This window comes from Mus musculus, chromosome 4 (genome assembly GCF_000001635.26).
Source record: "Mus musculus strain C57BL/6J chromosome 4, GRCm38.p6 C57BL/6J".
In the NCBI taxonomy this organism is placed as follows: Eukaryota; Metazoa; Chordata; class Mammalia; order Rodentia; family Muridae; genus Mus; species Mus musculus.
This window is the reverse complement of record NC_000070.6, coordinates 19,727,758-19,740,111: the sequence shown is the minus strand read 5'-3', so window position 1 is coordinate 19,740,111 and position 12,354 is coordinate 19,727,758.

The window sequence follows — 12,354 nt, the reverse complement described above, 5'->3', positions numbered from 1 at the left end:
TTTATCGCACTTGCCTCAGTTGCCACTGAGTTATGAGCACTTTATTGGATCATTAAATATTCTTAATGGGTATGGAATATATGATACTCCTCCATATGGAAATGCCCTAATTTATCCAGTGATACTCATCACTGTAGATCAGCACATGTGTCTTTTGAGTGCTTGTACATATTTCCTCAGCACAGGACATCTTTGTGCCCTCTGTTCCAGCCTCCTTGCTGCTTCCTGAAACTGCTGAGCACATTATCACCTTCGACACTATGATGGCTAGAATGAGAATGTCCCCATAGGCTCACTTATTTGAATCTTTGGTCCCAGTTAGTGAAACTTTTGGTAAAAATTAGCGGGTGTGGATTTGTTGGAGGAGTTGTGTCATTGGGAATAGGCCTTGAGGTTTCAAAAGCCCACACAGGTCTCAGCCTCTGTCTCTGTCTGTTTCTCTGGGTGTCCCTGTCTTTGTGTGTTTGTGTGTCTGTGTGTGCCTTTCTCTGTCTGTCTGTCTGCACCTTTGCCCCACCTGCTTTCTCACCATGATGATCATGGACTAACCCTCAAAACTCTAAACAAGGACCCAATTAAATTTTTTTTCAATTTTTTATTATTATTCCTTATTGTTTGTTTATTCATTTTAACACTGTCTTATTATTACATATTTTCTTTATATACATTTCAAATGCTATCCCGAAAGTTCTCTATACCCCACCACCCTGCTTGCCCACCCACCCACTCCCACTTCTTAAATTTTTAAAATGAGAGTTGCTTTGGACATGGTGTCTCTTCACAGCTGTAGAACAGTAAGACAATGACTTTTCCCCCACTCTCTCTTGAATGCTCTGCTCCTAGCTATCCTGTGAGATGACTTTATTCCTCCTAGAATTTTTGCTCAAGTGTCAGGTCTGCAATCTCATGATCATTCCTCTGGAACTCTTGAGCCCACTGTCCGTTTCCCACTCTTTTTCATTCCTCCTTCCTTGCTCCTAGCAGAACATATAACTCACCCATACCTTATCTATAAGTACTCTTTATTGTCATCCTCTGCTAAAACCTAAGCTCTATGAAAACTAATTTTAATCTTTTTTTCTCACTATACATTCCAAGTACCAGATAATCTCTAACATATGGTTGGCATCCAATAGCAATTCTGAGTTAATAAGTATATAGATGTAGCATCAAAAAAGTATACTTTAAACTTCTGAAAATTAAAGTATGACCAAATTGGTCTTAGAGACAACATTTTAGAAAAAATAAGTCAAGGCACAAAGCACAATATCCACAATGTATGCGTACTTCATACTCGAGGTGAAGTAATCATTTCTTGTTCATACATAAATGCCTTCAAATTGGCTTACCCCACACCATTAAAAATTCCTGCTGTGGTATGGAAAACACATGTCTTGTAGAGCTGGTGGATTTAAAATCCAACACCATCTATCTATTCAGTACAATTTTAAAGCACACAAAGCTATAGAAATTACTAAAGCTTCATAAAAACTTTCTCATACCCCTTTGGCATTTATTACAGAGGAGACATTCATAAACACAGAAGGAATTTGCTTCAGTGTTTACGGTAAATAAGTAAATGAAGTTTGTTGCTTTCTTTCAAAAATTACTAACTTCTTCTTGCCCTGTCTTTTATAAATGTTTTCATTGTCCTTAGAGGTGCTTTCCTGTTTAATATGTTACCTGGTCTGACCTTTCTGTGATATATAATGTCTTCTTTGCCCATATTTCTTTGTTCCAACTCAATCACGAAAATACCACCTAGTTTAGATTATTGGTGTCTTTTTGATATCTTTGTTTTCACTCACAAGAAATAAAACTTGTCCAAAGAAATAAATTTAGAATATATGTTAATTAAAAGCAATAAGATACTTTTTATCATCTTAGACACAAGACACAGTAGAATAAATACTTTTCATGTGAGTCAACTAAAGATCTTTAAGTTACTCATGTACAAGAAACACTTATTTCAAGATATAAGTGATGCATGAGCCCACAAGTGACATTTCCCTAACTGTAAACATCATTCTTGCTGAAATCTGCAGTGCTAGTAGCAGTGACAGACCTGGAGGAGAACTTTCCAGGTACCAACACTATGAACCCTGCAGTTAGAGTCTGATACTGAACTGTGTTCTTCCCCCTCAGCAGAGGAACAAGGTGAATCAAGCAGATTTCTACATGTGGAAGTTTTATATTCTACCTTACCTTCATATCACCATTCTGCCATGCCTTTCTTTCATGCACCTTCACAGAAATAGCTGTCTCTTGGTACCACAGAATCAATGTGATGTGGTTTCGTCTTTTGTTCCCTCTGGGTGATCATTAGTAACCTCAAAAACAGTCCAAAAATACCTTCATTTCATTTTACTCTCTTCCACTTGTCTGTGGGCTATGATTCAATCAATGAATGCTTGATTTCTCAAAGTTTCCTAGAGCTCTCTGAACACGATTTAGATTCTTGACTGGATCCTCTTCTTATGTACAATTAAACAATTAGAAACTTCTTGGGTGTGTGTCAAACTTCTCTTTGGTCCTCTTCATAAATTCTTCCCTTTTCATGAAATTATCCATCTTATGGCTTTACAGACAACCCATATCACAGCTGTATCATAAAAAGAGTATAAGCCCACTTCACAGATGATTTAAAAATGAATCTCAAAAGACACTCAATTGAGTAAGCAGATGAGATGGGACAGCCAGCATCCCAGCATCTGCTCTGTGTTCTTCCTGAGTGCATAAGCACAGGTGGGCAGAAGCTTCCAAAGCCAGAAAATTCCCACCAAAAACAAATATGGAATGAGCCACTAATTTTAAAGCATAGGGAATAAAGAAAAAAATTAACAATAGTCAGGCAAATCTTTAATCTCACCATAATCTTTGGAACTGTGACAATATTCCTACCAGGCTCAATTAGTGACACAACTTGGTGAGCAAACCATTGGGAAAAACTAGAATAAATGGAAATGCAGGTGACTAGTTGCAAGTTTTTTGGTTGATTGGTTTTCCCTCTGTAATATAATAATTCATAGTTTGAGGATAAAGATTTACATCAACAAGTGATTATATTATAGTAAAGTTTTTGTTAAGATCCAGATAAAATACTAAGTCCTAGATGGAATGCTAAAGCCTAGGTAAAATGTCAAGGCCTAAGTAAATGGCTAGCATGTCATTTTGTGCTGCCACTAATATAAGGAAACTTTCTCATATGTTGTTTCTGCTGTTACTAGGAAACTTTCTAATGCCTAAATTGATTGCATATTCTGTTATGTTCTGTGACCTTGGAAACCAATAGAAGTCAGTAGAACTGTCTTGTGTAGTCACCCACAGTATGCTTGGACCCGAACCAATGACTCAGCACTTCCTGCACCTGTGTATAAGCTTTTATGGTATTTGCTTTTATAAGCTGCCTTGGGATGGACCACAACATAAGAGAGACACCTGCAGCAATATAAGATTATTGTATAAGTGTAAATTATATGAACCTAAATAAGATTTCCACTTTGAGTAGGGGATCTCATAAAGTTTAAGTTCCCAAGACCTCCCTGGGAACTAGCATCCTACTTGACAGAAAGACACATATACATGGGTAACTCACATCCTGGTTGGCAAGTTAAAACATGAATATTAGACAAAGCAAATTGTCCCCTGCCACAGTTGGATACCCCAACCAGGGAACCAGGAAAACTGTACAACAAAGATATGTTCCTAAGGAAATCCCCTATACCTAAAACCTGATTGGTGGAATAACTTGGCACAGATGTTTGTAGATATCAGGCTTAAAAAGCCACAAAGAATCTTAACTCATTGTCACAGTTCAGCTCCTGAGCCTGAATGGTGGCCATGATCAGTCATTTATGGGGTGTAATGCTCAACAAACTATCACTGTGTGACTGAGATCGGTTTTCATATGGTTTGTGAAGTGACTCCTGGACCCCAACAGTTTAATATTTCTTTTGCATATCCATGTCTGGGTTAACCCTGAATTAAGACCTGATTGGCTGAGGAGTTATCCTCTGAGTTGCTCAGTGGTCATCTGCATCTGTCATTGCTAATTCTGATCTAATCATTGCCCCTCTTAAAATAGTTGGGCAATGAAACAAGGAAGTGAGTTCACCTTATAACTAGCATTTTGCCTAAACCAGGTTAGCCATGTCTTTAAGCTATTTAACAGAAATAACTAAAATTCAAAGTAATTACAGAAATTGTACAGAAGTCCTATGCCCCTTTTTCCCAGCTCTACTCAATGGGGATATTTAACATACACAAATTTCTCTCATACGTGCATCTTAGATTTTAATTTATATATGTGTGTGCATATGTGGGGGGAAAGAATCATTAAATATGGAAAGGATTCATGAGAAAGGAAAATCTCAAGTGAGGACATGGGAATATATAGAGAGAGAAATAGAATACAGAAAGCTATGGTCCATCAAGAGTGGGGGTATGAGGGTCAACAAGGAAAAGCATGTGGAAATTGAATCATAAACCCATTCTTTTGTATGTAAGTTTTTAAAACTAATTGGAATAGTCAAATGGATTAGCTTTGTTAATGCAGGTGGACCTTATCCATATGATGAAAGACTGAAAGGAAACAGAAGGCTTGAGTTCCCCACATCAAAACATTATTATCCTGCCAAGAGTGGCCTTTGGATTTGAACTGCAGCTGTCGTGGGATTTTTTTTCTGGAAGGTAAGCATCTCTTCTTGCTCTGGATAGGACACTGGTGATAGCCTAGAGACAAGATTGCACTCAAGCTTAGTGAATAGGGACTGTATGGTGTTACTTATATGTGTGAGAGGTTACCTACAGATGACTCTGAAACACACATCACTAAAAAGCCCAGGATGTCAGCATGGAATAGGACTAAAAGAGAAAAGAAAAAAAGAGCAAAAGCAAGCAAGCTTGTCTTTGTGGCTCCCTGGATTGCCTGTATACGGGCAGCTTATGCTGGGCAGAGTCTCCTTTCCCCAGTAAAGGCTTATATAATGAGGGGGAAGACCCCTGTGAATCCTGTTCCATCCAGGAGCTTGTTGGATACCTGGAATTCTATTTCTTCAGTCTTAAGTCATCCTCTTCTCTCCAGACGGAAACATTTCAGTTCTGAGGAAGTAGCTACACTTCAGAAGCACTGGCTCATTGATAGGACCTCTGATATCAACAGCAACTTCTGAAAATGACAAAGTTGACAGCCTGCCTGCCTTATTGTGCAAGCCAATTCTTTCAAATATCTTTGGGAATCTGCTTCGATACTAGAGCACTGCCCCTCCATATAAAAGTCTTTCAACACCACACAAAAAAGTAATATAACATATCTATCTACCTATCCAATCTATCAATCATCCAATTAGTTATTATGTAGAAAACTTTACTTAATAAGGATTAAATTAGCATATAATCTACTAAGTCTCTTGAGTTGATGTTTTACCAGTTCTAATGAAGTATTAAAAACCATGCCTTCCTTTATATTTCTTTAAACTCTGTCATTTATTTTATAACTCTTTTAAATTTTAATTTTTGCTTCTTTAACTAATCTGTGGAAGACTCCAGAACTTACAGGGGTGAATCCTCTCATTCTATCATATGGGTCCCACAGATTGAAGACTGAACTTGGGGTATCAGTCATGGCAAACAAGTACCCTTACACATCTCTCAGAAGCTCTCTCTCTCTCTCACTTTCTCTGTCTCTGTCTCTGTCTCTGTCTGTCTCTGTCTCTGTCTCTGTCTCTGTCTCTGTCTCTGTCTCTCTGTCTCTCTGTCTCTCTGTCTCTCTGTCTCTCTGTCTCTCTCTCTCTCTCTCTCTCTCTCTCTCTCTCTCTGTGTGTGTGTGTGTGTGCGTGTGTCCTTTTTTCTGTCCAGGCCTGGTATATTTTAGGCTAGCTCTGACTCATACCTCTATACCCACTATAATGATCTGAAATATCTCCTCTGTGCGGATTGAGAACCAAGCATAATCACTAATAAATTTACCATAGTTTAGTTCAATTTTGTGTGTTTATTTCCTTTTTTATTAAGATTCATTTTGTGTGTGTTTGCATGTGTGTGTGTTTGTATAATTTATATACACCATGAGTGGAGGTGCCTGAAGAGGCCTGAGGAGAGCATAAGATATCCTGGAGCTGGGATTACAGTTGGACATGAGCCTGCTTGGTGTGTGTGATAAGAACTGAACACAACCCTCTACACAAGTAGTAATCTTTTAACCACTGAGTCATCTCTCCAGTCCTAAAGGGGTTTTCTTTGTTTGTTTGTTTTTGAGGTTGCCGTTGTCGTTATTTATTCATGATATTCTAAGATACTTCTTTTACTAAATGGTATGGATTTCTTTGTGTCTGTTTCTCTTCTTGGAAGGGCAAGAGTGGAAAGCCCCCTACACACACACACACACACACACACACACACACACACACACACACACACACTATGGTATTTGGCTGATTAGTACAAGCTTTCTGTACCGTTTCATTAAGGTTTTTTTTTTTTTTTTTTTTGACTAAAACAACAAAACTTTTCTTGGGAAATATTTTTTCTGAGCTCATTGACATTATGTGTTGCTAGCCTCATCAGGATCCCTTCTGGCATGTATAAATCACCACTTCTCACCCAGGATCTGTCTGGTATGTACAAATCACCTCTCCTCACCTCAATTTTCACTTCATGAATCTGGTTACCTATGATAGGCTGAGTTGATATATTAAGTGTAAAATTCCAGGAGAAAGCAATTTGGTTTTTTTTTTATTTAAATTTTAAAGTATTTATATTTGTATTGTGTTAGGGAAGAGGTACGTTCAGGTTCTCTTGGAGGTCAGAGGCTCTGATTAACTTCCTGGAGCCAGCTAACATGGGTGCTAGGAATTGAACTTAGGCTCTGTACAAGAGCTAAACCACTCTTCATTGCTGAACCACTCTTAATTTTATATGTTTCAATGTTTGTATTTATGCATTTATTACATGGGTGAGGGTCACACCAGCCCCCTGAATTTAATTTTTTCAGTGTTTTTATTTTATTTTATATATGGGAAGAGAGCGATGTCTCACATGTGGAGGTCAGAGGACAAATCTGGGAAGTTGATTCTCAACTTCTATCACACAGGTTTGAGGGAATGAACTCAGGGTACCACATGATGCTGAACTTTTTTTTTTAAGTGACAGGATCCAATTATGTTGCCCAGGGACTTTCTTGCCTCAGTCTACAAAGAAGCTGAACTACAGGAGTGCTCCTCTGCTCCCAGTTTCATTTGATACTGATATGTAGTATAAGGTAACATCTTGCTCAGACTATCTAGGATATGAATCATTTGTTTGTCCAAAAGATCCATGCTATATACACCCATTATACACTTATGAGCCAGCATGATTTTCAGACTGTCAAAGCATCACATAACTTGTTTTCAAGTGACTCTTATGTTTACAAAATAATGACCACAAAGTACATGAATAGTGATGTTGACAATTCAGACATGTAAGAGAGAAGCCATCAGATGCTTCAAGTACAAAGTAAAAGAATAATAAGATCTTGAGAAACCACATTTACATAACTTTTATTACAATGTATCATTATGGTTTTTCTATTTTACTGTTGCTGTTATTTTCTTACTGTGTCTAACATAGAAATAATACACACACACTCAGGAAAAAGCACAGTCAGTGCTGGTCTCAGACATTTTAGGATTTTTTTCTTTAGTATAATCTTCACACACAGTGAAGGGTTACTATACAAACCAAAATAAGCAAACAGACAAACAAATAACCCAGGAAACCTTTTCTATGTCATTCCAGAGGTATAGAGCTTCCTTGCTGGTCCAACTTTTTCTGTGTCTTTCAGAACTTTTCTGTTGCTTTACACATGAAATTCATATTGTTATAATCAATAAGAAGAGTGTGAAAAGGTGTGTCTTCCTCTTCTAGGAAGTAGACATCCTTCGTGTAAAATTTTAAAACATTGGAATATATCATAGAATCATACAAAAACTTTTTCTCAGCATAATCTGAGGAGACTGAAACCAACACCCAGTTTCGCAGAGAAAGAACATCTTTGTTGAATGTGTAAAGGGCTAATTAATTTAAAAATGGCAGCATGAAGATAGACCCTGATGCAGGGTAACTAGGTCCTTCTAAGAGAAGACTAGAACACAGATAGGCCAAGTGAGGACACAGGGAAAAGGTGACTGTCTCCAAGCCAGCAGAGGTCTTATTCTCAACAGGAACCAACCTTGTTCACATCTTTATCTTAGATGTCTTACCTCCGGAGAACAAAATTTTATTCTCTAAGAGACCAAAATTTGATGCTTTGTTATTACAGCCCCCAGAAAGAGACAGTAGCACAACATTACAGTGAGATGTTGATTTTGTTTAGTGTTAGGGGAAAACTTCTCCAAGACAAAAGTTTGGTTACTCGTTTTTCTTTCTTTTATTTTCCTTTTGACTTAGACTAAAAATTCTCAATTGCAGCAGCCAGCATATGTTCCCCAAAAGAATTACTTCTCTCTAGGGGAGAGAGTCTTAAAAAGTATTTAAAAGTCAGAAATCTGGAAATTCGTCTGTTTTCCAATCTGCTCCACAGCATACTAACTAGAATCCCTAAATGCATGCGGGAAGTGCCCGTGTGATCCAAAGATGGATGGTTCCAGAAAAGAAGCAAATGTAAGGGGAAATGTAGCTACAGTAGATTGGACACAGAACCAAGACTGACCATTAGATATGGAGTCCAAAGAATAGAAGAGAAAAGAGAGAAGAGAGTGTAAGAAAGAAAGAATATTCCTTTTTTATTAACTATTACCACAGAATTCCATAGAATTCTCCCAGCATGGAAATCTCTCTACTGTTTGATAATGCTTTGGAGGAAAATGCTAACGTGCAAAGTGAAAGAACATTGTGAATGTTTCTACAATAACACTTGGACGTGCTTGGGACCTTTGCAAGGTTGCTCATGACAATTGTATGGATTAAAATAAAAGAGCAGAGTAGAAGCTATTTTCAAATGTGACAACCTCTCAAAGCTTGTGATGCAGATCATCGGGCTGAGACTTTCCTGCCAGTCCTTAGTGTCAACAATGGTAAACCTTCTAAGAAGTTGTGCATATTGTTCTGGTGTTTAAATATTATCGCTATAGATAACAGCTTATAATGTCTCTTTATTCTGAGTTGCCACAGGGTCCCAGGAACCATTTTGTTTGCCTGGGTTCCTCAATGCCAGGAACTGAGAAAGTCAATGTGTCTAGAAAGATCAGGTTCAAGAACTCTGGACTGTGAACCTGATTAAGAGGGAATCTGTTAATATGGAAGACCTACCCTCACAGCACACACTTAAAGTCTTGATACTACTGTAATCAGTCCTGGAAAATTAGAATGATACGAGATCTACATTAAACAAAGCATAGGTGTCAGATATGTCATGGAAACTTAGTGGAGGGGAGGGAGTGTGCAGGCTCCATGTTTACTGTAGACAGCCAGGAACCTTCGGAATTTCCTCTCCAGAAAAGTCCAGTCATAAAGGAGCTTCATTCAGAACTTAGCATCAGTCCGCAGAAACTTAAATTCTCTCTTGATCTTATCTTGTCTTCAGAATTGTGAGATGAAAATAGAACAGGGAGGCAGGAGATGGTGTCCTTCCCCTGGACCTTCCTCTGGTCTCTCCATGCCCTACTGAGATGCAGTTCCATCAGCCAAATCTTCAGGCTTCAAAGATGCTGTCTCTATTTCACATTTAGTACTATTGTTCCATGATCACCTAAAAAGGGGACTACAATGCTCCTCTGTTTTGTTACTGTGTATTTGTATGATGCCAGATTCTCTTCATATACTTCAGTAGAAGCCAAATATTTCAAAGGGATGAATACATAAGGATATTTGACAGTTCAGCTTTCTACTGCCAAGATAAATATTAAATATGTTCTCAAAAAATGTGAAACAATTTTTGTTTGGGAAAACCATAGCTATTTTTATAAATATGCTATTTATATTAACATGTTAATTACTGTTGTTTTAAACTTAACTACTGAATGTTTTTAATTTCTCCTTTAGCTTTTAACCCTGCAAATACAAACTGTTCTGTAATTATAACCTATGCTAATAAAAATTTGTTTTAGTTTACTTTTTTGTTTTCAAGACAGGGTTTCTTTGACTAGCCCTAGTTCTCTTTGAACTCACTCAGACCAAGCTGATGTCAGACTCAGAGATCTGCCTATCTGCCTATCTATGCCTCTGTCTCTGTCTCTGTCTCTGTCTGCCTCTGCCTCTGCCTCTGCCTCTGCCTCTGCCTCTGCCTCTGCCTCTGCCTCTGCCTCTGCCTCTGCCTCTGCCTCTGCCTCTGCCTCTGCCTCTGCCTCTGCCTCTGCCTCTGCCTCTGCCTCTGCCTCTGCCTCTGCCTCTGCCTCTGCCTCTGCCTCTGCCTCTGCCTCTGCCTCTGCCTCTGCCTTCCCAGTGCTGGGATCTGACCCCCATCCCTTCAGTGAATAAGCTGAAACAAGCAGAAGCCCTGGTTTTTGTTGTTGTTGTTGTTTTTCATAGCTGAGAATCAAACCCAGATCTTCACATTGGCTTAGGCAAAGGTGCTTTATCACAGAGTTACATCTTAAACTCAAAATTTTTAAAATTAATTCATTAAGTTAGAATAAAAATGATGAGTTTCTCTATGTTGCTTATGTGTCTGCACACACACACAAACAAGCGCGCGCGCACACACACACAAACCCTTTAGAACTAGATTCCACATATGAGAGAAAACATACAGTATTTCTCATTTTTAGTCTAGCTAATTTGTTTGACATAATGGCCTCTATTTCTATACATTTTTCTGCAAGCATCATGATTTCAAATTTCTTTATAGCTGAATAGAACTCTGTTTTATGCATGTATGTATGTATGTATGTACCATATTTTCTTTACTCATCCATCTAGGCTGATTCAATTTCTTATCTATTATGAGCAGTACAGAAATGAATATGGATATGAAGACATCTCTGTGGACTGTCTACCTAGAGTCATTCGGGATACATATGTGTGTGTATGTATGTATATGTGTGTGTGTTTATATGTGTTTGTATGTGTTATGAATGGACAAATGTATATATGTATATAGGTATATATGGATATCTGTTTTGGCTGATCTTGGTTGTTAAATTGACTGCATCAAATAAAACACAGCTGATGGGCACTCTTATGAAGGGTTTTCTTAACCAGATTGTTTGAAGCAACAAGACACAACCTACATGTATGTAGCATCTTTTGGTGGCAGCCCAAAATAAAAGAACATCAAAAACTACATTTTATCTGCTTGCCTTTACTCTCACTGGCAAGCTTATCTATCTTGCTGGTGAACTGCTCCTTCACTGGTCATAGAACCAAGCTCTTCCTACGCAGGTGAAGACCAGCAGCTCTTCGGGAGTCCTCCAGGCCTTCACTGTCAGATAGGGACTACTGAGACATCTCCAGCTTCATGGAATAAACAACTAGATTCCTGGCCTCTTCAGTGCGAAACAGCTATTGCTGGACGACATAAACCACACCCTGTAAGATAATGCAATAAATTCCCTACACACACACACACACACACACACACACACACACACACACACACACGAGTTCTTTTCCTTTAGACATCCCTGACTAATACAGTTGGCAAGAGTTTTTTCACCACTCCTTAGGCTGTCTCTTGAGACTCATGAATGTTTCTTTTGCTATGCAGAAGCTTTTTCATTCATGTCATCAATGAGTCATCTCTAGGATTATTTCCTATTCTATTGCAATCCTTTCTATGCCAGCGTATTGAAATCTTTTACCTATGTTTTCCTCCAGCTGTTTCAATGTTTCTGGTTGTACATTATGGTCTTTGATCCATTTTGAACTGATTTTCAGGCAGGGTGAGAGGTAGGAATCTAGTTTTATACTTCAACATGAAGAAATCTACTTTTCTCAGCACCATTTGGTACAGAGACAGCTGGTTCTCCAATGTTTATGGGGCCTTTATTCTTAAAATGTTAAGTGGCTGTAGCTACGCACCTTTATGTCTGGTTCTGCTAGTTCATTTCATTAGTCTACACGGTTGTTTACATGACAGGGCCATGCTCTATTGTAGGTTAATAGACAAAATTTTGTATCTGTCTCATACAAAATAATTTTGTGCTAAAAATTAAGAGAGATTTGGAAAGATAAGACAAATTTAAGTATGTGTGCACTTTTTGATTATGTAAAACACAGTAATACTTCCATTGGAGATTTAAGAATATGAGGAGGTAGGCACAAAATTGAAGCAAATTAACTTAAATTTAAGATGGTGGCACTAAAATTCTGTGAGGAGTAAATGGGTTTGCCGTCTTAACAAGAAATTAGGGCTCCAGATATACTTCAGGAAAGATA